The sequence below is a fragment of the Aquarana catesbeiana genome, linkage group LG03 (assembly GCF_042186555.1).
Source record: "Aquarana catesbeiana isolate 2022-GZ linkage group LG03, ASM4218655v1, whole genome shotgun sequence".
NCBI lineage: Eukaryota > Metazoa > Chordata > Amphibia > Anura > Ranidae > Aquarana > Aquarana catesbeiana.
In genome coordinates, this window is record NC_133326.1 from 681801369 (window position 1) to 681827365 (window position 25997).

Consider the following 25997-nt stretch of genomic DNA (forward strand, 5'->3'; position numbering starts at 1 on the left):
CAATCATCAGGGAGGCACCCGGAGCCGAGCTGCTCAAAAGGAGGTGATCCAGATCTTAGCCTGGGCAGAGATGCAGGTGCCATGCATATCGGCAGTTTTTCAATCCAGGGATAGAGAACTGGCAGACGAACTTTCGCCAGCAGTTACTCCCAAGGGAATGGTCTCTGCATCCTGACGTCTTTTGGGCCATATGCCAAAGATGGGGGGTCCCAGATGTAGATCTCATTGCATCCCAAGTCAACAAAAAGATAGGCCGATTTGTGGCAAGGACGAGGGATCCTCTTGCATACGGGACGGATGCATTGGTGATTCCGTGGCATCGGTTCTCACTGATTTATGCATTCCCGCCTATTCTGCTACTGCCACGACTCCTTCGCAGGATCAGGCTGGAAAGGAAGTCGGTACTTCTGGTGGCCCCCGTTTGGCCCAGAAGGACTTGGTATGCAGAAATAGTAAGGATGACGGTGGGTTCCCCGTGGACCCTACCGGTACGCCCAGACCTGTTATCTCAAAGTCCAGTGTTCCATCCTGCCTTACAAATGCTAAATTTGATGGTTTGGATATTGAGACCCACGTTCTGAAGAATCGTGGACTTTCAGGTCCTGTGGTATCTACCTTGATCAATGCAAGGAAGCCAGCTTCCAGAATGATTTATCAGAGAATCTGGAAAGCTTATATATCCTGGTGTGAATCCAGGGGTTGGCATCCCAGAAAATATGTGATTTTCTACAATTGGGATTAGAGATGAAGCTGGCCTTGAGTACCATCAAGGGCCAGGTCTCGGCTTTATCAGTATTATTTCAACGGCCACTTGCTTTGCATTCTTTGGCCCGAAACTTTATGCAGGGGGTGACGCGGCTTAAAGGGGTTGTAAAGGTATTTTTTTTATTTTTTAAAAATAACAAACATGTTATACTTACCTTCACTGTGCAGCTCGTTCTGCACAGAGTGGCCCCGAACCTGCTCTTCTGGGGTCCCTCGGCGGCTGTCTCAGCTCCTCCCCGCAATAATTAACCACCTTAATGCGAGCTCCCTCGCATGGTGGTTAGTTATTGCGGGCACGCTCCCGTGATACAGCCGGCGGCTATAGCCGCTCGCTGTATCACTCGGCCCCACCCCCCAGCGCGCCGCGTCATTGGATGTGATTGACAGCAGCGCGAGCCAATGGCTGCGCTGCTTCCAATCCATCCACTGTAGCCAATCAGCGGCCAGGCTGAGCAGCAGGATCGAGGACGTGAACGAGCAGCCGAATTTCGAGGGGTCAGGTAAGTAAAATGGGGGGGCTGGGGACGGCGGTATGGTTAGTAGTTTTTTCACCTTAATGCATAGAATGCATTAAGGTGAAAAAATTTTTACCTTTACAACCCCTTTAATCCTCCGGTTAAGACGCCCCTAAACCCCTGGGATTTGAACTTGGTTCTGTCTGTGTTACAGAAACAGCCTTTTGAACCAATACGTAAGATTCCCTTGGTCCTGCTGACAAGGAAGTACATTTTTCTGGTAGCCATCTCTTCTGCTAGAAGAGTATCAGAATTAGGATTACACAAGAACAAGGATTACATTAGAACAAGGATAGAGTGGTACTGCGCCCTCATCCTAGTTTTTTACCGAAGGTGGTTTCAGATTTTCATCTAAACCAAGACATTGTTCTGCCTTCCTTTTTTCCAGATGCCTGTTCTACGGAAGAAGGGTCACTACATTCTTTGGATGTAGTGAGAGCAGTCAAGACCTATCTGGGAGCAACTGCTCAGATTCGCAAAACGGATGTTTTGTTTGTGCTGCCAGAAGGTCCCAGTAGAGGACAAGCAGCATCAAAGCTACCATTTCTAAATGGATTCGACAATTGATCATTCACGCTTACGGTTTGAAACAGAAGATTCCTCCGTTTCAGATCAGGGCACATTCCACAAGGGCTATTGGTGCTTCTTGGGCAGTGCATCACCGGGCCTCTATGGCTCAAATCTGCAAGACCGCAACCTGGTCTTCAGCTCATACAGTCACCAGATTTTATCAGGTGGATATGAGAAGGCATGAGGATATCGCCTTTGGGCGTAGTGTGCTGCAGGCAGCGGTACTGGGTCCTCAGGTCTGATTGCACCCTACTTGGTTGTGGTTCCCCTCCCCTCAGGTAGCATTGCTCTGGGACATCCCATCAGTAATTACTGTGGCTCTGTGTCCCGTGATGTTCGAGAAAGAAAATAGGATTTTTTAAAACAGCTTACCTGTAAAATCCTTTTCTTTCGAAGGACATCACGGGACACAGAGGTCCCGCCCCTCTTCTAATACACTATATTGCTTGGCTACAAAACTGAGGTATCCCTGCAAGGGGGAGGGATTATATAGGGGGTTGAACTTCCTGATTAGGGTGTGACCAGTGTCCAATCACCTAGTGATACCTATATAACCCATCAGTAATTACTGTGGCTGTGTGTCCCGTGATGTCCTTCGAAAGAAAAGGATTTTACAGGTAAGCTGTTTTAAAAAAATCCTATTTTTAGTCATACATTTAGGCCAAAATGTATTCGGCCACATGTCTTTAGTAAAAAAAATGTCAATAAGCGTATATTTATTGGTTTGCGCAAAAGATATAGTGTCTGCAAACTAGGGTACATTTTCTGGAATTTACACAGCTTTTAGTTTCACTGCCTATGTCATTTCTTGAGGTGCTAAAATGGCAGGGCGGTACAAAACCCCCCAAATGACCCCATTTTGGAAAGTAGACACCCCAAGGAAATTGCTGAGAGGCATGTTGAGCCCATTGAATATTATTTTTTTTTTGTCCCAAGTGATTGAATAATGACAAATAAAAAAAAAAATTTTTTTTAAATTACAAAAAGTTGTCACTAAATGATATATTGCTCACACAGGCCATGGGCATATGTGGAATTGCACCCCAAAATACATTCAGCTGCTTCTCCTGAGTACGGGGATACCACATGTGTGGGACTTTTTGGGAGCCTATCCGCGTACGGGGCCCCGAAAACCAATCACCGCCTTCAGGATTTCTAAGGGCGTACATTTTTGATTTTACTCCTCACTACCTATCACAGTTTTGAAGGCCATAAAATGCCCAGATGACACAAAACCTCCCCAAATGACCCCATTTTGGAAAGTAGACACCCCAAGCTATTTGCTTTGAGGCATGTTGAGTCCATGGAATATTTTATATTTTGACACAAGTTGCGGGAAAGTGACAATTTTTTTTTTTTGCACAAAGTTGTCACTAAATGATATATTGCTCACACAGGCCATGGGCATATGTGGAATTGCACCCCAAAATATGTTTAGCTGCTTCTCCTGAGTATGGGGATACCACATGTGTGGGACTTTTTGGGAGCCTAGCCACGTACGGGGCCCCAAAAAACAAATTTTTGATTTCACTCTTCACTGCCTATCACAGTTTCGGAGGCCATGGAATGCCCAGGTGGCACAACCCCCCCCCAAATGACCCCATTTTGGAAAGTAGACACCCCAAGCTATTTGCTGAGAGGCATGGTGAGTATTTTGCAGCTCTCATTTGTTTTTGAAAATGAAGAAAGACAAGAAAAAACAATTTTTTTTTTTCTTTTTTCAATTTTCAAAACTTTGTGACAAAAAGTGGGGTCTGCAAAATACTCACTATACCTCTCAGCAAATAGCTTGGGGTGTCAACTTTCCAAAATGGGGTCATTTGGGGGGGGGGGGGGGTTTGTGCCACTTGGGCATTCCATGGCCTCCGAAACTGTGATAGGCAGTGAAGAGTGAAATCAAAAATTTACGCCCTTAGAAAGCCTGAAGGCGGTGCTTGGTTTTCGGGGTCCCGTACGCGGCTAGGCTGCCAAAAAGTCTCACACATGTGGTATCCCCATACTCAGGAGAAGCAACAGAATGTATTTTGGGGTGTAATTTCACATATTCCCATGGCATGTTTGAGCAATATATCATTTAGTGACAACTTTGTGCAAAAAAAAAAAAAATTTGTCTCTTTCCCGCAACTTGTGTCACAATATAAAATATTCCATGGACTCGACATGCCTCTCAGCAAATAGCTTGGGGTGTCTACTTTCCAAAATGGGGTCATTTGGGGGGTTTTGAACTGTCCTGGCATTTTATGCACAACATTTAGAAGCTTATGTCACACATCACCCACTCTTCTAACCACTTGAAGACAAAGCCCTTTCTGACACTTTTTGTTTACATGAAACTTTTTTTTTTTTGCAAGAAAATTACTTTGAACCCCCAAACATTATATATTTTTTTAAAGCAAATGCCTTACAGATTAAAATGGTGGGTGTTTCATTTTTTTTTTTCACACAGTATTTGCGCAGCGATTTTTCAAACGCATTTTTTGGGGGAAAAACACACTTTTAAATTTTAATGCACTAAAACACACTATATTGCCCAAATGTTTGATGAAATAAAAAAGATGATCTTCGGCCGAGTACATGGATACCAAACATGACATGCTTTAAAATTGCGCACAAACGTGCAGTGGCAACAAAATAAATACATTTTTAAAAGCCTTTAAAAGCCTTTACAGGTTACCACTTTAGATTTACAGAGGAGGTCTACTGCTAAAATTACTGCCCTCGATCTGACCTTCGCGGTGATACCTCACATGCATGGTGCAATTGCTGTTTACATTTGACGCCAGACCGACGCTTGCGTTCGCCTTAGCGCAAAAGCAGGGTGGGGACAGGGGTGCTTTTTTTTTTTTTTTTTTTTTTTTTTTTTTTTTTTCTTTATTATTTTTTTGCTTTTTTATCTTATTTTTAAACTGTTCCTTTCATTTTTTTTTTTTTTTTTTAAATCATTTTTATTGTTATCTTAGGGAATGTAAATATCCCCTATGATAGCAATAGGTAGTGACAGGTACTCTTTTTTGAAAAAATAGATCTCTCCTCTGCCCTCAAAGCATCTGACCACACCAAGATCGGTGTGATATAATGCTTTCCCAACTTCCCAATGGCGCTGTTTACATCCGGCGAAATCTAAGTCATAAAATGCTCGTAGCTTCCGTTTTTTTAGGCCATAGAGATGTTTGGAGCCACTCTGGTCTCTGATCAGCTCTATGGTCAGCTGGCTGAATCACCGGCTGCACTCTCAGGTTCCCTGTTGAGACAGGAGAGCCAGAGAAAAACACGGAAGACAGTGGGGGGGGGGGCATTCCCTCCCACTGCTTGTAAAAAATGATACCAAGATGATACCCAAACCTGCAGGCATCATTCTGGTATAACCACTCAAAGTCGTGAATGGCGTACCTGAAGACAAAAAAATGGTTAACAATAAACCACAGTAAACAGTAAAGTATAAAAAATTGCATACCTGAAAAGCAAACATGATAAAACATAATAACAATAAAACGTTGCAGAATAGAATACAGTAAAAAAGAGCAGAACAATAGAGAGAGAATAGCGAGAGAGAGAACAATAAAACGACAACTATTATTTTTTATTTTATATTTTTTTTTGTGTTTTTTTTTTTTTTGTACACTGTTTTTGTAACTGTAAATTTTATAACTGTAACCGGTTCCAGGTTCGGGTCTCTCAAAATGCGATGGGTTCTTGGGAGACCCTGTGAAAGTGTGCCTAGTCTGTGCAATGCTGTACCCTACGCTAATACTCAACTAGTGAATGGTAGCGTTCAAAACATTCACCAATGCAAAGACCAGGATTGTCAGGACAGGAGGGACAATAATAGTGGGTTTCACGCCTATATCCGCGCTTGCTGCAGACACAACATCTTTTTTGGGGGGTTCGTTGGGTAGGGGTACTCGGGAGGACATAAAGAAAATGCCTCTCATGCAGCCGACTGCATTTGGTTGGGGATGTGAATGGGGGAAGTACGGGTGCTGCAGAAGCGGTGGGTTCCCAATTAGGATTGGCAAATGCAGCAGGAAGGGCATTATGGGCACGACGGGCCTGTGTTTGTCTTCTTGGTGGCAGCGGGACACTATTTGTGCTTGCCACCTCACCAGCTTGAACTGCACTTATGGGACTCGCCATGTCACCAAGTGTTACTGCGGTGCTGGTTTGACTATGACCGGGGTGTACTAGGCCGCTGGCACTTGCCAGTTCACCAAAACGCTACCAAAAAAACTGTTAGCGATCGCAGGGATCAGGCCTGACTCTGCGAACGCTGCATTTATGCGTTTAGTGTTTTGTAAGTGTCAGTGATCGATACTGCACTTGGGTGGGCTGGGCTGGGCCAGGCGGAGGGGCAAAACGCAGGTGCTAGCAGGTATCTGGGCTGATCCCGCTAACACTGTGTTTTTGGGAACCCTAAACTGCTGGGGACGCTAGTATAGATCTGATCGGATCAGATATTGATCCGTTCAGATACTATACCACTAAGGGAGGTGTACGGTGCGTGCGTGGGTGTTAGCGCTACTGGCATTAACCTGACGCTGCCTGGGGCTGGTGCTTGCCAGTTCACCAAAATGCTACCAAAAAAACTGTTAGCGATCGCAGGGATCAGGCCTGACTCTGCGAACGCTGCAGTTATGCGTTTAGTGTTTTGTAAGTGACAGTGATCGATCGATACTGCACTTGAGTGGGCTGGGCTGGGCGGAGGGGGCAAAACGCAGGTGCTAGCAGGTATCTGGGCTGATCCCGCTAACACTGCATTTTTGGGAACAATAAACTGCTGGGGACGCTAGTATAGATCTGATCGGATCAGATATTGATCCGTACAGATATTATACCACTAAGGGAGACGTATGCTCCGTGCGTGGGTGTTAGCGGTACTGGCGCTAATCTGACGCTGCCTGGGGCGACGCATATCAACGCCGGGCGATCAGGGGGCTAAACCTTTATTCGGTAATAAACAGCGGGTGCCCTGACACTATAAAAAATAAACGAACTAACCAGCGTCACCCGTAACAGTTATACGGTGATCAGTGGTGAAAGGGTTAACTAGGGGGCAATCAAGGGGTTAAAACATTTATAAGATAGTATATGGGGGTCCCTGTCGCTATAAAACGCTGATGGCGAACCTAAATATTTACGTCCCTAACTAGCGTCACCAGCGACACTAATACAGCGATCAGAAAAATGATCGCTTAGTGACACTGGTGACAGGGGGTGATCAAGGGGTTAAAACTTTATTAGGGGGGTACCCTAGACCTACAGGGGGCTAATACTAACTGCCCTACCACAGTAACTGTCACAAACTGACACCATGCAGTAATCAGAAAAAAAACTGCTTGGTGTCAGTGTGACGGGGGGGGGTGATTAGGGGGTGATCGGGGGGCAAAGGGGGGTGTTATGTGTGCCTGGCATGTTCTACTGTGATGTATGTGTGTGTGTGTTGGTGCACTCACATTTCAGTCTTCTCTCCTCGGCGCCGGAACGGAAACTGCCGAGCCGAGGCTGAGATGACATCACATCCTCTGCCTCTGTGTACCACTCAGAGGCAGGGGAAGAATCTCATTGGCTGGGAGCGATCGCGAGGGGCACGATCGGATGGCCTCCCCCTCATCTCTGATCGCCTCCAGACCAAAGGCGACCGCCTCAGGCACCGGGGGGGGGGTCCGATCAGACCCCCCGCCCACGGGAAGGCAATCACGTACCAGGTACGGGATTTTGCCTGCCCGTGCCATTCTGCTGACGTATATCAGCGTGAGGCGGTCGTCAAGTGGTTAAGAAGCAAGAGATTTTAAAATTGAGAATTTTACAATTATACTGGAGACTAGAGAAAGCCTTAAAGGGTATGTAAACCTTTGTGTTTTTTCACCTTAATGCATAATAAGGTGAAAAAACACCTTGCAGTCACCCCCCCCCCCCCCGAGCCCCTGTTTTACTTACCTGAGCCCCGAATCTCCAAGGGCGCGATCCGCCGTTGCTTTCCCCCAGCTCTTGTCAGCTCTTCATTGAATGATTGATAGCAGCGCAGGTAACCCCCTTGGGAGAGAGCTTCCCAGAGGGGGTCAGCTCTTGCGGGGAGGAGCTGAGACAGCCGCCGTGGGACCCCAGAAGAGGAGGATCGGGGCCACTCTGTGCAGAACGAACTGCACAGTGGAGGTAAGTATGATATGTTTTTTTTTTTTGTTTTGTTTTTTTAAAACAAACCTTTAGTATCCCTTTAATACTAAAGTATAGATTGTGAGTGCAGAAAAACACTTCTGAATAGAGCAGATCCTCTAGCCCTGGATAACAGGAAAGAATTCCCTATATATTTTGTGAGGGGAATGTGTAGGAATATAAAATTAATATAAAATTCCCTGAAAAACTTGATATCTTTTCCTAGTTAAAGGGGTTGTAAAGGCTCGTGTTTTTTCACCTGAATGCATCCTATGCATATAGGTGAAAAAACACCTGGCAGTCACCGGTGCTGAGCCCCTTCATATCCTCAATGGGGAAGCGCCGTCCTTCTCTACAGGTGGTCCCAGCTCTTAATTGGATAGATTGATAGCAGCGCAGCCATTGGCTCCCGCTGCTGTCAATCAGATCCAATGGCGCAAGTGCCAGGGGGCGGGGCCGAGTACGGCAATCATGTCTATGAACACAAATGCTGGACTCAGGAGCGCGCCCGCAAGGTAACCCCCTCTGGAGAGTGCTTCTCCTAGGGGGTTATCTAATGCGGGGAGGAGCCAAGAGAGACGCCGAGGGACCCCAGAAGAGGATGTTCGGGGCCACTCTGTGCAAAACGAGCTGCACAGTGGAGGTAAGTATGACATGTTTGTTATTTAAAAAAAATAAAAAAAAACAATCCTTTACAATCACTTTAAGGGGAATGTTTCATTACAAGATTTAATCGTATATCCTGTTCTTGGTGTGAAGCTAGAAGACCCCTGATGTCTCCATTGAGAGGACCTTGTCATTACTGTCACATAAGGGGCTTGTCATTACATACATATATACATGGTTAGGACACATGTTAATACATAAACACCTATTACACATCCCTACACACACCAGAAGTGTAGGAAGTAGCCATAGAGCCCTTTCCAGCCTTGCAAATGTGGCCTGTGCATCCAGTTGGTAATGACTTCCAGTCATGAAAGGATTAAATAAAAGAGGAAGCAATTCAAATGTAAATATACCACATTTTTATTGTGTGTTTATGAAAGTATAATTATGGATCTATACACATTTTTTTTCCTTTTCCAACTATATATACTCTGATTAAACCAAGAGTCCTTTGGTAAAATCAATTGGCCAGAAGTGAAGATCCTAGTGATTCTCTCGCCCATTCGCTGACACACATTTGACCAAGAGATTCCAAGCCTGCCCACCACGGCAAGGTAGACTCTTCTAGGGCAGGACCTACACTAACTACACTAAGCTACCCTACTGGATGCTAGTCATCATTTTTCTAATGTTGGATGTATGTTTGCAGTAGGCCTCATCCTATAATCTGTGTGTGCGATCTACTCTCTCCTAATTTGGTTGTCTGTCTGTGTGCATCTCTCTAAAGCATGGACAGTCAGTTTATGTACATCTGGACGTCCTCTGTTAGTGTAGGTCAGTGCATGCCAGTCATTGTATGTTGACCAGTGTGTGTCAGTAAATGTTAGTCCTTTTTTTACCTGGGCACGTAGCCAAACTCATCTGCAATTCGGAGTTCATCTTGCTTTCGGTCAAAAAATCTCGGTCCTCCCGATTTGAGGATGAAGGAATCACATGCTCTGTCCATCTGTGCATACATCTTCAGCCTAAAGATCGCCTCCTTCCTTTCAGGTGGAAATGGTTTTGAAATCTCTGGGTTGTTATTTGGTTTAATGCCTTCACTTCCCCTCTTGTTTATGTCCCCTTCCCCCAATGGTCTATGGAAGATCCATGTTCTGTGGTCTTCTTTGGAAACCTGTTTCCTGATGTAGATGGCCTAGAGTTGTACAACCCCACACCCTGAATGTCAACCTATCGCGTTCCTCCCATGGTATCCCCACCACCTCCCTAACCCTATCATGCTCCCCTCTTGTCTATGTTTTCCCCCCCATTGTCCATGGAAGATCCATGTTCTGTGGTCTTCTTCTTTGGAAACCTTTTTCCTAATGTAGATTTGTACAACCCCGCACCCCAAGTGTCAACCTATCGCGTTCCTTCCATGGTATCCCCATTGCTCCCATCAGGTCCCATCTTGTCTATGTCCCCTACCCCCATGGTTCATGGAAGATCCATGTTCTGTGGTCTTCTTTGGAAACCTTTTTCCTGATGTAGAGGGCGTAGAGCTGTACAACCCCACACCCTGAATGTCAACCTATCGCGTTCCTCCCATGGTATCCCCCCTACCCCTATCATGCTCCCCTCTTGTCTATGTTCCCCCCCCTCATTGTCCATGGAAAATCCATGTTCTGTGGTCTTCTTCTTTGGAAACCTTTTTTCTGATGTAGATCTGTACAACCCCGCACCCCAAGTGTCAACATATCGTGTTCCTCCTATGGTATCCTCATTACTCTCATCATGTCTACTCTTGTCTATGTCCCCTTGTCCCCCCCCATCCCCCCCCCCCCCCCCATGGTGCATGGAAGATCCATGTTCCGTGGTCGTCTTTGTAAACCTTTTTCCCGATGTTGATGGCGTAGATCTGTACAACCCCGCACTCCAAGTGTCAACCAGTCACATTCCTCTTATGGTATCCCCATTACCCCCTACTCCCATCATAGTTAAGTAGTTTGTCAGGTTGAAAAAAAACATAAGTCTATCTAGTTCAACCATAAAAATAAATAGAATAAATATCATGCAATCCCATATACCCAACTCTATACCCACAGTTGATCCGGAGGAAGGCGAAAAACCCCAGCAGAGCATGACCCAACTTGCTACAGCAGGGGAAAAAATTCCTTCCTGATCCCCCAAGAGGCAATCAGATTTTCCCCAGATCAACTTTACCTATAAATGTTAGTACCCATTTATATTATGTACATTTAGGAAAGAATCCAGGCCTTTTATAAAGCAATCTACTGAGCTGGCCAGAACTACCTCTGGAGGGAGTCTATTCCACATTTTCACAGCTCTTACTGTGAAGAAACATTTCCATATTTGGAGATAAAATCTCTTTTCCTCTAGACCTGTCCCCTCTTGTCTATGTCCCCTTGTTTTGTCTCCTTGTCCCCTCTATCCACCCCCCCCCCCCCCACCCCATGGTCCATGGAAGATCCATGTTCTGTGGTCTTCTTTGGAAACCACCTCTTCCTTGATGTAGATCTGTAGGGCAGCGATTCTTCAGTCTTCCTGTAATAAAAGAGACAGTGATGTTTAGTAAATGGGTGTTACTTTCCTCCTGACCAATGATAAAGACAAATTTCATACTCTTTTTATTTTCATTAGTATAAAATCCCAGCGGTGACCTTGGGGCATCATCTTCAGCAGTACAGACAGACAGAATATTCCACTATGGCATTCTCTATAATATAAAATCTATTCAACATGGAGAATAAAGCCGGCCATACACAAATTGATTTATCTTTAGCCTGGAGGCCGAACGAAACAAACAAACCGATTCTTCTTTCCATGCTATTGAGTGTGGATGACTGAATCCCCTGCTGTGGATGGTGTATTTTGACAACCAGCCCAAACAGCGTCTGTCTCTGGATGCAGCCACTGAACAGGTGAACATTTCCTGGCTGGTTCCTTTTAACAGAAGTCAATTGAATCACCTTTTGTTAAAGGGACCGGGTCCGGCCGGACCGCACACTGAGTGACATTCTCCCAATGTATGGCCAGTGTACACCCCCCCTCCCCCTGTCACTATTGACACTCCAGTGCAGAGGGGTCTACAGGAACACCCAATAATGGACACATGTGACCGTCTTCTACCATTACACCTGATTTCCATCATGCTTATCAATGTAGCTACTCATTGTTATCTCTATCGGGGTATGTTAGTAGGCTGACAGCATCGATGAGTTATGGGTGCCGGCTTCTCAACAACCAGCTAAATGTGCAGAGAACATTGTATATTTCCATACAGAAATCCCACACAAAATGACAGAAATGGCACATGCCGTATATTAGTGGTTTTAATGAATTGATAACATTTTTAGAAAATACAACGTGCTCTTTTACTGCAATTTTTGATGCCATGTTTAGTGAATTGAGCCTTGTATGTCCCGGGGTATATGATGTTTGCCGATTTATAATGGTGGTAGATGCTGTGAAAGTGGTCTGAAATTGTGCGTTTTAGGTCAGTTTTCCATAATCTACTTTCGTACCTGTTGTGTTTTGGATGTTACAATTCATTCATATTCTGCATGGCTATCCATTCCTCACTGATGAATGAGAACCCATTGAACAGGGCCTGTTCTTCATCTGTGATGGCCTCTTCTTGATCTGTGATGGCCTCTTCTTGATCTGTGATGTCCTCTTCTTGATCTGTGATGTCCTCTTCTTGATCCGTGATGTCCTCTTCTTCTTGATCCGTGATGTCCTTTTTTTGATTCATGATGTCCTCCAGATTTATTCTTTTCCTTGCTTGACGTCTGTGGCACTGAAAAAGAGAGAGAGAACAATGAGATTCATGAATGAGTAGAAGAAATTCCTCTATGACCTCTGGGGGTCATTTCCCCCTATATGGGTCATCCAAGCCCATATGACTGTGAGATGTCCGATACCGGCAACCACTGTGCAGAAGCAAGGATCTGGGTCTTCGCTATTATAACTCACCTCTGAAAGGTTTAGATTTGTCCCCTTATTTTACTTTGTGTCCCCTGAGCCTTCAGATTGAGAGTCGGGGTGAGAGCTCTCCTGAGGTCTGCCAGTGCACAACATAATAGAGCCCTAAGAGACATGGGTGTGTGTTCAGAGCTCTGTTATTTGATGGTGTCATGCACACTCAGGAGTTGAGAGACAACACTGTCAGAGCTTAGGTGACTCCTCCCCCAGAGTCTAAAACTGACGAGTCATATTTCAGTAAATCTAAAATGGGGAAATAGCAATGCTGCACAATTCTAATAAGGGAAGATGAAATATTCAGCTTCTTTCATGAATCTGGTCCTGGTCCTGGTCCTGACAGCTTCTCTTTAAGCACAATGATACATCTCACAAATGTCATTTATTTTCTGATGGGCCCCAGCTGTGTGTACGGAATCAGATCGGTGAACCCAAATTTCTACTTACCTTCCAAAGGACAGGGAATGGGGGGTCTGTCTCCCCTGCAGCCAGCTCCTCCCAATTTATTCCTTCGAAAAAAGGGTGTTGTTCAATGTCGGCGATGGCTCTTTCACGCTCGTCAGGCTCTTTGCTCAGGAGCTATGGGGAAAAAGAGAACAGGAAATTATAAGATGACAGTAATGGTAGAAAACGAAGAGGCCTAAAAGACCTGCATCTTCCACACTCTGTACAGCGCAGGAAATGCTCCACATGGCGCTTTACATCATCTGAAGAAAATGTGGAGTGCAATGTGGAGTCTGCGGGGTGTTCTCTGCATAATGCTGCAAATACTTGCCCATAGGAGGAGTGTGCTGTCACGTGACATATTGCAAGGTCATGTGACAGGTTTCTGCCACCTCCTAGCACACTGGCTACAGAGTTCTAAAACAAGCAAAAAAAAAAAAGAAAAACAATTAATAAAGCAGACAAACTCCTAGGTTGAGCCTATCTAGTTACTTTCCTTGTCCCGCTGGGACTGTGTCACTACTTACCCTCTGTAGAAAATCCACCAGGTTGGGGTCCGCGTCGTCCGGGTAAAATGGTTCACTGAAACCTAAAGAAAACATAATGCGTTGCAGATCGTCACCAACATAGAACGGAAGGACACGAAAGGCTGCCTTGTATAGTAGGACCCCCAGGGAGAAATAATCTGCCCGTTGATCGTGTTGATCCTCAAGGATCACCTATAGAAAAATCGGAGAGAGATGGATTAATTTCCAGCATACATGTACATTGTCTGACATTTGCTCCTGTGTATGAGCATATTGTACCAGCAGATCACTGGTCCTTTACTTACCTCCGGTGCAAAGTAGTCGCGCGTTCCAATTAATCCGCTCACCGTCCGTCCATGATGCATGCCTGTCACTGACAACCCAAAGTCAGCAATTTTCACGTGACCGTTGAGATGTATTAAGATGTTTTCAGGCTTTAAGTCCCTATGGAGAAAAAGAGTGTTAGCTCTGTGGTTCAGACAATTCCCCTCTATATCCCAATCTTACTGGTTCAGAGAGGGATCAACATTCATAAAACTCCCTTTCCTAGCGCTGCCCATACACAGAATGATACAATCCAGGAAACAATCGTATCTTTCATGAACTGATTGGAATATAATTGTGATCTGATCATTAACCACTTGACCACAGGGCACTTAAACCCCCTTAATAACCAGACCAATTTTCAGCTTTTGGTGCTCTCACACTTTGAATGACAATTACTCAATCATGCAACACTGTATCTATATGAAATTTTTGTCTTTTTTTTCACACAAATAGAGCTTTCTTTTGGTGGTATTTAATCACCGCTGGGTTCTTTTATTTTTTGCGCTATAAAATAAAAAAGACCGAAAAATCTGTAAAAAAATGCATTTTTCTTCTTTTCTGTTATAAAATTTTGTAAATTAGTAATTTTTCTTCATATATTTTGGCCAAAATTTATACCGCTACATATCTTTGGCAAAAATAACCCAAATTCGTGTATATTATTTGGTCTTTGTGAAAGTTATAGAGTCCACAAGCTATGGTGCCAATATCTGAAAATTGATCACACCTGAAGTACTGACGGCCTATCTCATTTCTTGAGACCCTAACATGCCAGAAAAGTACAAATACCCCCCCAAATGACCCCTTTTTGGAAAGCAGACATTCCAAGGTATTTAGAAAGAGGCATGGTGAGTTTTTTGAAGTTGTAATTTTTTTCCCACAATTCTTTGCAAAATCAAGATTTTTTTTATTTATTTTTTTTTTTTCACAAAATTGTCATATTAGCAGGTTATTTCTCACACACAGCATATGCATGCCACAAATTACACCCCAAAACACATTCTGCTATTACTCCCGAGTATGGCGATACCACATGTGTGAGACTTTTACACAGCGTGGCCACATACAGAGGCCCAACATGCAGGGGAGCACCTTCAGGCGTTCTGTAGCTCCCAGGCCAATTCTGACATTTCTCTCCTACATGTAAAAATCATCATTTATTTGCTAGAAAATTACATAGAACCCCAAAACATTATATATGTTTTTTTAGCAAAGACCCTAGAGAATACAATGGCGGTCACTGCAACTTTTTATCTTGCACGGTATTTGTGCAGCAATTTTTTGAACATGTTTTTTTTTGGAAGAAAAACAGTTTTGTGCTTTAAAAAGAACCAAAACAGTAAAGTTAGCCCAATGTATTTGCATAGTGTGAAAGATGAAGTTACGCCGAGTAAATAGATACCCAACATGTCACCTTTCAAAATTGCACACGCTTGTGGAATGGCGACAAACTTCGCTAATTAAAAATCCCCATAGGCGACGCTTTAAAAATGTTTTATTGGTTACATGTTTTGAGTTACAGAGGAGGTCTAGGGCCAAAATTATTGCTCTCGCTCTAACGATCGTAGCGATACCTCACATGTGTGGTTTGAACACTGTTTTCATATGTGGGCGGGACTTACATATGCGTTCGCTTCTTCATGCGAGCACACGGGGACAGGGGCGCTTTAAATTTTTTAATTTTTTTAATTGTTCATTTTACTTTATTTTAGAGCCCTTTCACACTGGGGCGGTTTGCAGGCGCTATTGCGCTAATAGCGCCTGCAAACCGACCCGAAAGTGCCGCTGCTGCCTCTCCAGTGTGAAAGCCCCGAGGGCTTTCACACTGGAGCGGTACGCTAGCAGGACGTTAAAAAAAGTCCTGCTAGCAGCATCTTCGGAGCGGTGAAGGAGCGGAGTGTATACCACTCCTGCCCATTGAAATCAATGGGACGGCGCGGCTATACCGCCAGCAAAGCGCCTCTGCAGAGGCGCTTTGCGGTGGTATTTAACCCTTTCTCGGCTGCTAGCGGGGGTAAAACCGCCCCGCTAGCGGCCGAATACCGATGGTAAAACACCGCTAATAATAGCGGCGTTTTACCGCCAACGCCGCCCCCGCCCCAGTGTGAAAGGGCTCTTAGTTTGACGCTTTTTTCCAAAAAAAATTTTTTTTGATCACTTTTATTCCTATAACAAGGAATGTAAACATCCCTTGTAATAGGAATATGGCATGACAGGTCCTCTTTACAGTGAGATATGGGGTCTATAAGATCCCACATCTCACCTCTAGACTGGGAAGCCTGAAATAAAACAAAGAAACGATCCTGGCTTCGATCGTAGCGGTGAGTCGGTTGAAGCACCGGAGGGCGGCTGGAGGGGGGATGTCCCCTCTCACCTCCCGTAAGAACAATCAAGCAGTGGAATCGCTGGCTGAAAAAGCTGATATCTGAATGATGCCTGTAGCTGCACCCATCATTCAGATATCCCCGCACAAAGTCAAGGACGTCGTATGACTGCGGGCGGTAAGTGGTTAAAATGCTTCTTTTTTTTTTAACCCAAAGTTGTCCATTTATACAATATTTCTAACACAGAGCATGTATATACCAAAAATGACACCCCAAAATAGATTCTCCTACTCCTGAGTACGGCGATACCACATGTGTGAGACTTCCACAGCCTGGCCACATACAGAGGCTGAGTACAGCTGAGCATGGCAGAGTATGGCTGAGCATGGCCGAGGATTGCTAGGTATGGCTGGGTATGGCTGGGTATGGCAGGATATTGCGGGGTATTGCAGAGTATTGCACAGTATTTTGGGGTATGGCAGAGTATTGCACAGTATTTTGGGGTATGGCTGAGTATTGCACAGTATGGCTGAGTATTGTACAGTATTGTACAGTATTGCACAGTATTGCAGTGTTTTGCAGAGTATTGCAGAGGGGTATTGCAGAGTATTGCGGGGTATTGCAGGGTATCACCCAGTATGGCAGAGTATGGCAGAGTATTGCGGGGTATTGCAGGGCATTGCAGAGTAGTGCAGGGTATTGCTGAGCATGGATGGATGGATAGCAATTGTCACTGAGCAGCGCTGTGGGCACTACACATCCAGCCCACAGCGCTGCTGCCATCCGATCTCTCCCCCTCTCCGCTCACAGTGTACCGATCGGTACAGAGAGTGGAGAGAGGAACCGGCGTCATGAGATGACGCCGGTTTGTTTACATGTGATCGCTCCGTCATTTGACGGAGCGATCACATGGTAAACGGCCGCGATCAGCGGCCATTTACCGGGATCCGTGATGCGCCGGGTCCTCTGGACACGGCGGTCACGGATGTTCTCGGGTGCGCACGAGAGCGGAATTCTGGGAGGACGTCACTGTACGCCCTCCCAGAGTTAAAAACCCGCCCTGTAGTCGTCATTTGGCTATGGGCCGGTTATTAAGTGGTTAAGTAATTGTTTTCATCAGTCCTGGTGGTAAATGCCTTCAAATCTGACTAAAGTGACACTTCTTTATTACAGTGTAAGCAAAAGTGTTCGAACCATCCAATGTACGTACAACCTTCCTCTTATCCCTTTTATGTATGGCCAGCAGAAGGGTAGACATTGGAGGGAGGAGGACGAAGGGGTAAGTGTGCGCTCACCATCCTCCTCCTCCTCCTCACAAATGGGGTTTAGTACCGGTTTAGGCAGCGGAAGGGGGAAATGATGGAAGTTTATAGTAAAGATACTTACCTGTGAAATATTCCTCTGGAGTGTAAAAATTTTACACCGCAAATTAGTTCTGCCGAAATGCGTCTGATGGTGGGGAGCGTTAACGATGCCTCCTCTATTTGGTCTGCCAGATCTCCTTGTCCCATGTATTCCATCACAAAGAATAAATGATTCTGGGGAAAGAAATAGACAGGTCAGTAAATGGGGTCCATTAGACGGTTCAAATAAAAGACAACATTCTAACTCTCTACCAGAATACCCTGCATGACATCTCCCTATATCTACTTCTATCTGCTTATAGAGAGCCATCCATCCAACATCCATCCGTCCCCAATCCTCTCAGCTCCATGATCAGATATCAGGGACACCATTATCTAGTTTGCTGCACAGTCTCACTTTCAGGCAGTTGCAGCAAATACTGGGGGGGGTTCCATGGAGCAAGGACACATGGACTAAACCTACAAGTCCTGTACATCAGTAAGTATATAAATCATCACTTGGTTCCAGTGATATATATATATATATACAATAATTGTATTTCCTTAAAGTGGTTGTAAAGGAAAAAAAAAATCTCTATACTTACCTACTCTACTCGGGTCCCCCGCCGGCGCTCTTGGCTCCTTCTCTCTTGCTGGTGTCCCCAATAGGAAGTTGATTCCTATGGGGGCACTCATGTTTGCTCACTCCTGAGACCCGCTGCTGTGCCTATTGACATAGACAGCAGGACTCTGCCCTGCCCCCCCGCTCCCTTGTCACCGGAGTTGATTAACATGAGCGGGAGCCAATGGCTCCCACTGCGATCAATATACTCAGGGAGGAGAGACAAAGCCAGGAGAGCCACAGCTTCCATGCACAGCACTGGATTGAGATGGGGGCTCAGGTAAGTATGAGGGGGTGAGGGGGGAGTCTGTGACATGGAAGATTTTTTTAACCTAACGCATAGAATGCATTCAGGTGAAAAACCTTGAGACTTTAGAACCACTTTAATTTGCGCAGCGGTAATTCAAACACAATTTTGTGGGGAAAAAATACAATTTAATGAATTTTAACGTGCAAAAACAAAATATAATACCCAATTGTTTGGTAAAATATAAAAGATGATGTTATGCCGAGTAAATAGATACCATACATGTCAAAATTGCGTACACCCGTGGAACAGCGCCAAACTACGATATCTAAAAATCTCAATAGGTGACGCCTCAAAAGCCTTTGTGGGTGACCAGTGTAGAGTTATATCGCAGGTCAGGTGCTAGAATTATTTCTCTGGCTATATCGTTTGTGGCGATCACTCATGTGTGTGGTGCAAACACTGGTAACATATGCATACGCCACCTACGTATGTGTTTGCCTTTTGCACGGGGGGCACTTTAGAAATTACCGTATTTATCGGCATATAACACGCACTTTTTTCCCCTTAAAATCAGGGGTGTTATACGCCGATCTCCACTGATTGTGAGCGGAGTGGATCGAGCGCCACCAACATACACATAGTCGAGTGTACTCGGCTCCGCTCCTCTCGGCTCCGCTCACAGCCACGCCCAGTCCCGCCATTGGACCTGTGTTATGTCCATCATAGGGGCGGGACTGCGAGAGAAGCTGAGTACACTCGGCTTTGTGTAATATGTCGGCGGCGCTCGGTCCACTCCGCTCACATTCAGCGGAGATCGGCGACAATTTTAAATAATCAGCCTGCAATGAGGCTGGGCAATGCTGCAAAGGCACTGGGCAAGGCTGCAGATGGACACTGATAAGGCTGCATTGATGGGCATTTATATGTGTTTTTTTTCCCTTAAAATTCCCTCCTGAACTTGGGGTGCATGTTATACGCCGGCGCTTGTTATACGCCAATAAATACGGTAGTTTTTTTAACTTTGTTTTGTTTCTTTTTATTTATTTTTTTTTTACACAGTTTTTTTTTTTTTATTGCCATCACAAAGAATGTTAGACGGGCGAGCCCAAGAAGGTGGTGGTGGGGGGGGGGACACACCACCTTCATCTCCCCCTGCCTGTAAAAGTGATCCTGCAACTAATTAGCTGCTAGGATTGCTTTTACAAAAAAGAGAATCCCCAGCCAAAATAAAGATACTGGCTGATGCCCGGGCATCATCCCCGTATAATTACTGCAGCTGAAGGACGTACAGGGACATCCTTGGGTGGCAAGTAGTGAAATGCAGATATCCTAATGTTCTATACATTACAATTTCCAACAATAGACTTACCTCTGTCTGGAATGTGGCGTAGGCCTGGACGCAGAATGGGTTGTTCTGCACCATTTCCAGGACTTCTCTTTCAATCAAGGTGAAGGTGGGGTTTCTAACCAGAGGCTTCTTCTCCACCATCTTCACTGCCACCCGTGAAAGACTATCACGGTGGGTTGCCAGCAACACCTATAGGAGAGGAACAATTAGTACATCATCTTTTCCATGTGCTGTAGCAGTAACACCATTATTAGACATTCACATGTTCTGTGTTTTGATTATCTCTTTCCCCTCTGTGTGTAAAGCAAACTATTTAAATTGCAGCACTAACCATTTTATTTTCTAGGGCCTCTGCTTTGAAAAATATATAATTCTGGGAAGCTCCAAGTCATTTTCTACTAATTAAATATTGATTGTTACATGAGAATAAAAGTGTCAGAAAAAAGTCCTGGAGGTAAAAAATGTTTCCTTCAGCCTAGGTTCACATTGGAGCGATTTGGCATGGGGTTTAACATATCAAATCGCATGCCAAATCGGCAGCAATTACCGGCAATGGTGCCGCCCGAACGGTGCGACGCCACGCCGATTCACAAAAGTAGTTCCTGTGCTACTTTTAGCGACTTCCGGGTGCGATTTCCATAGACATCTGTGCAGCAACCCACACAGATGTCTCTGAAATCGCCCCCAAAGTAGGGACTGACATGCGGGAATGAAATGGTGCGAGTTCAGTTCATTCCTGCTGTCAGTGTGAACCTGGGCCAACAATCACTTTTAGTCCCGGTTCACAGCATCGTGTGACTATGCTGTGCAACTTTATTGCAACTTACTGCCACTAAGTGCCACTTCAATTATAGATGTCGATGCAAGTCGCACAAATAATGTGAAAACTGAGCCATCGACGATGTTCGGTGGCTCGGTTCTCAGTGCAGAGACGGCGGGAGACCGCTGCAGCATCAGTCCGATGCGGTATCCAAATATAGGTAATGAATCAAACATACAAAAAAAAAAAAAACTATAATTTTTTAAAGTGTGTTTTTTTTTTTTTTTTAATTTGCATTTGAAAGACCGCTACACAAATACAGTGGGACATAAAGTATTGCAACAACCGCCATTATATTTTCTAGGGTCTCTGCTAAAAAAATATATATGTTTGGGGGGGTTCTAAGTAATTTTCTAGGGAAAAAAAAATGATGATTTTATCTTTAAGTGGTTAAACTTCCCTCATTCAGCTGTGGCTTGAGATTCTTGGCAGATTGCCAAGTTTTTCTTTTTCTCTAACAGCTGTGGCTTGTGCAGAAAATCCAACAAAAATCAATCTGCAAAGTGTCACAACATTCCTCATCCTTTGAGCTTTATATAAACATTGTTTCTTTAGATCAAAGGAAAGTTTAAACACTAAATCTTTTTATGACACTTGTTGGTTTTAAGTTAAAATCATTATTTTTTCCTGGAAAATTACTTAGAACCCCCAAACATTATATTTTAGCAGAGACCCTAGAGAATAAAATGTCTGTTGCAAATATTTTATGTCACACTATATTTACACAGCGGTATTTCAAATTTGCATTTGCAAATTTTGCAAATTTTGGGAAAAAAAATACACTTTAATGAATAATAATAATAATAAAAAAAAAAAAAAAAGAAACCGTAAAGTTAGCCTAATTTTTATTTGTATAATGTGAAAGATGATGTTATGCCACGATAATCGGGGAGATAATTGTGATCTCACTTCTTAACAATTAATTGTGCACCTCTAGGTTAATAATGTATATAGTACCTTTCCAAAAGCCCCTGCTCCCAGAATGTCATGGAAGTCAAATTCCTGTAAATTAATTCTCATTGCTCTGGTAATTATCCTAGCCATCCTTTCTGCTTCTATCTGCTGTATAGAAAAATAAGTTTTCTTTTCTTGCTTTGTAATAACTGTTCGTTCCAATAATATGTCCAATAGTCAGGAGAGTCGCTCAGAGAGAGAGAGAGAGAGAGAGATCTATAGATAGATAGATCTATATATATATATCTATCTATATGTGTGTATAGATAGATAGATAGATAGATAGATAGATAGATATATATATATATATATATATATATAATCAGTGTAGTATATTGTATAATTTCTGTGTCTCTCCCTACTTATAGATTTAATGCTGTACATAGAATGTACATCCAGGTATACTTATCACTGGATTATACATGAGCCATATGATAGAAATGGAAGGTGGTGACGTATTTCCACATACATTGTTTAGGTTTTAGAAAAGATATAGCACTGTGTATACAGTACACAAGTTCTTTAACCACTTAAAGTGGAAATAAACCATCAATTTAACAGTTTGAAAAAGCAGTTTTATTTCTGGCATGCCGGGAATGCTAACTGTCACATTGGTCGTGCGCTCAACCAAACTGTCAAATCATCCAATGGCATAACTGATCACATGTGCAGCGTCACGGCAGTTGAGGATGAAACAGAAGCCATGATAGCAGCTTCCTTGGTTGAAAACGATAGGAGGGTTCACTTCCACTTTTAAGTACCAAGCTTATTTCTGACATTTTGTTGTTTTCAAGTTAAAATCTGAATTTTGAATACATGGAGGGTGTATTATAGGGTCATTGTGTTATATGATCTGTGCCCTTTGACAGGACAGGGTTCCGGACACATGGAGGATGTATTATAGGGTCATTGTGTTATATGATCTGTGCCTTCCCCTGTGATGACAGGACAGGATCACGGACACATGGGGGATGTATTATAGGGTCATTGTGTTATATGATCTGTGCCCTGTGATGATAGGACTGGGTCATGGACACATGGAGAATGTGTTCTATAATCTGGGCCTTCCCCCTGTGATAGGACAGGATCATGGACACATGGAGGATGTATTATAGGGTCATTTTGTTATATGTTCTGTGCCTTCCCTTGTGATGACAGGATAGGATCTCGGATGCATGGAGGATGTAGTATTAAAGTTTGAATGACAACCCCCACCCACTCAATGAAACTGCTGCAAGCAGTGCACCACAATTCAGATGTTACAATACAACTGAACTACATTAACTACAACCTAGCACCTCTACTGCTGTGATTACCAATGCCTTCTATTGCTAGTGTTGGTGAGGATGAACATTGACTATCATAGGATACCTTTAAGTCTGTAGTCAGGTGCGGTCTATTTTCTCCACTGCTGGTGGCACACGTCCATAGCGGCAATGCAGGGGAAATCGGGAATCTTGTTCCTCTGGTCGTATAGGTCAGAGGCACCATCAAATTGGATGCTGGTGTATTTGGTGGCCATCTTGGGTCAGGCAGTGTATTTAAGACCCTGGCTCCTGGGTTTGGTGTGCATTTCACGTGTGGATAGGGACAGGTTACCTGTACCTCAGACAGTGCTTGGCATCAGGTCTCAGACAAATAGGCAAAGTGCAGTTACACCCCTTTCATGCTGGAACCCCATTCCCACTTGGGTATGGCCTGGCCAGGCTGAATTCCCCTAGAGACACATGCTGTCGGCACACCTGAGACCTACAGCTACTACTTGCTGTCCATCTGTTGGTGTTCCTGGTTGGGATGTCCTCCTTGCAGTGCATTACTGAACTTCAATTTCAATATAGTTCTGTGCACCCACCACAAGTCTCCTCATAGCTTTAGACCCCCATGGTAAAGATGGTAGTGTTGAGTTATCCATCTGGAATCTAGCCACAAGTTCATTGTTGTAAGAGGGATCATGCTGTCAATTCTACTCTGAAAACTAGGTATTAAGGGAATCTGGGGACAAATATTATGGATGCTATTGCTCACTTAAATGTGGAGGCCACGGGCTTTAGGGATGTTGTAGTGAACCTGGCATCACCATCTTGTGAGTTGCTGCCCAGCAAAAGAAGCCAGTCTTGACTACCATCCTTCATACTATGTCAGTAACAGTAACTTGCTGGATTGTCATTTATCATGAGGACAATCTGCAACTAACAAGATGACAATGGCAGCTACCATACTGCTGTTCTGATTTTTTTTAGAAGTAGTACTTGCCATTAAAATGGTTAATATGGATCTCTGAAATGTAACATGATTGCTCCTCCAGCTCATTTATTGTCCCTCAATTCTGTCCTCTGTATAGGCATGCCAATGTGAGCAGCAAGGCCATTGAACCAACATGGGTTCCATTCAGCAGCACAGTGTCCTTAGAAGAGAGGCTGTCCTTCGCCATGAGGCTAATGACTGGTGAGTTGTGTAAAATTGGGGGGGGGGGGATTTTTGCTAGAACTTTTACCATCTAGACCCCTGTTTTGTCTATAGAGAACTGGAGTGGCCCTAGAAGTTCTCCCATCTATCAGCTTGGTGATATCCTCTACATAGAGGCCTCTGTGGACACTCCGACACACCATGTTTGACTGATCCTGTATATTGACCAATGTGTGGCCACCATATCGCCTGACCCCACCTCTGCTCCTAGTTATGACATCATTGCCTACAATGGATATGTTCTTCCAGGGGTGGTTAGGGGAAGGGTCGCTATAATGACCTTACTCTAACTGACCAGTCTTTACAGGTGTCTAATAGATGGAATTCAAGATGACTCCTCTTCAGCCTTCCACACCCCAAGGGTTGAGCCAGACAAGCTACAGTTCACAGTGGATGCTTTCCGATTCCTAGGAAATGATGCCTCTCTGGTGAGTACTAATTGAATTGTTGCAACAGGTGGGTGCCTTGTAAGAACCAATAACACAAATTATTTCCAATCCATTTACTACTTCCCAATTCAGATCTACATAACCTGTTACCTGAGAGCTGCTGCAACCACCCAGGTCCCTGATGCCATGTTGTCATGTTACAACCAAAAACGTAAACTTATTTTATTGGGATTTTATGTGATAGACCAACACAAAGTGGCACATAATTGTGAAGTGGAAGGAAAATGATAAATGGTTTTCAAATCTTTTTACAAATAAATATGTGAAAAGTGTGGGGTACATTTTGTATTCAGCCCCCCTGAGTCAATACTTTGTAGAACCACCTTTCACTGCAATTACAGCTGCAAGTCTTTTTGGGGATGTCTCTACCAGCTTTGTACATCTAGAGAGGGACATTTTTGCCCATTCTTCTTTGCAAAATATCTCAAGCTCTGTCAGATTGGATGGAGAGCGTCTGTGAACAGCAATTTTCAAGTCTTGCCACATATTCTCAATTGGATTTAGGTTTGGACTTTGACTGGGCCATTCTAACACATGAATATGCTTTGATCTAAACCATTCCATTGTAGCTCTGGCTGTATGTTTTGGGTCGTTGTCCTGCTGGAAGGTGAACCTCCACCCCAGTCTCAAGTCTTTTGCAGACTCTAAGAGGTTTTCTTCTAAGATTGTCCTGAATTTGGCTCCATCCACCTTCCCATCAACTCTGACCAGCTTCCCTGCTGAAGAAAAGCATTCCCACAACATGATGCTGCCACCACCAGGTTTCACAGTGGGGATGGTGTGTTCAGGGTGATGTGCAGTGTTTGTTTTCTGCCATACATAGCGTTTTTCTTTTAGGCGAAAAAGTAAAATTTTGGTCTCATCAGACAAGAGCCGCATTTTCCACGTTTGCTGTGTCCCCCACATGGCTTCTCGCAAACTGCAAACGGGACTTCTTATGGCTTTCTTTCAACAATGGCTTTCTTCTCGTCACTCTTCCATAAAGACCAGATTTGTGGAGTGCACGACTAATAGTTGTCCTGTGGACAGATTCTCCCACCTGAGCTGTGGATCTCTGCAGCTCCTCCACAGTTACCATGGACCTCTTGGCTGCTTCTCTGATTTAATGCCCTCCTTGCCCAGCCTGTCAGTTTAGGTGGACGGCCATGTCTTAGTAGGTTTGCAGTTGTGCCATACTCTTCATTTTCGGATGATGGATTAAACAGAGCTCCATGAGATGTTTAAAACTTGGGATATTTTTTTTATAACCTAACCCTGCTTTAAACTTCTCCACAACTTTATCCCTGACCTGTCTGGTGTGTTCCTTGGCTTTCATGATACTGTTTGTTCACTAAGGTTCTCTAACAAACCTCTGAGGGCTTCACAGGACAGCTGTATTAATACTGAGATTAAATTACACACAGGTGGACTCTGTTTACTAATTAGGTGACTTCTTAAGGCAATTGGTTCCACTAGATTTTAGTTAAGGGTATCAGAGTAAAGGGGGCTGAATACAAATGCACCCCACACTTTTCAGATATTTGTTTGTAAAAA

The 25997-nt window shown here is 44.1% G+C and overlaps 1 long non-coding RNA gene across 2 annotated transcripts in view; it reads left to right on the forward strand.

Annotated features, from left to right (window-relative positions):
• LOC141133525 (uncharacterized) overlaps nucleotides 1–25997 on the forward strand; it is a 101466-nt gene that overhangs the window by 50025 nt on the left and 25444 nt on the right. For both annotated transcript variants that reach the window (XR_012243089.1, XR_012243090.1), the window contains exons 3-4: nucleotides 23891–23994; nucleotides 24323–24443. This is a non-coding gene — a long non-coding RNA (uncharacterized lncRNA). The remainder of the gene's footprint in view (nucleotides 1–23890; nucleotides 23995–24322; nucleotides 24444–25997) is intronic.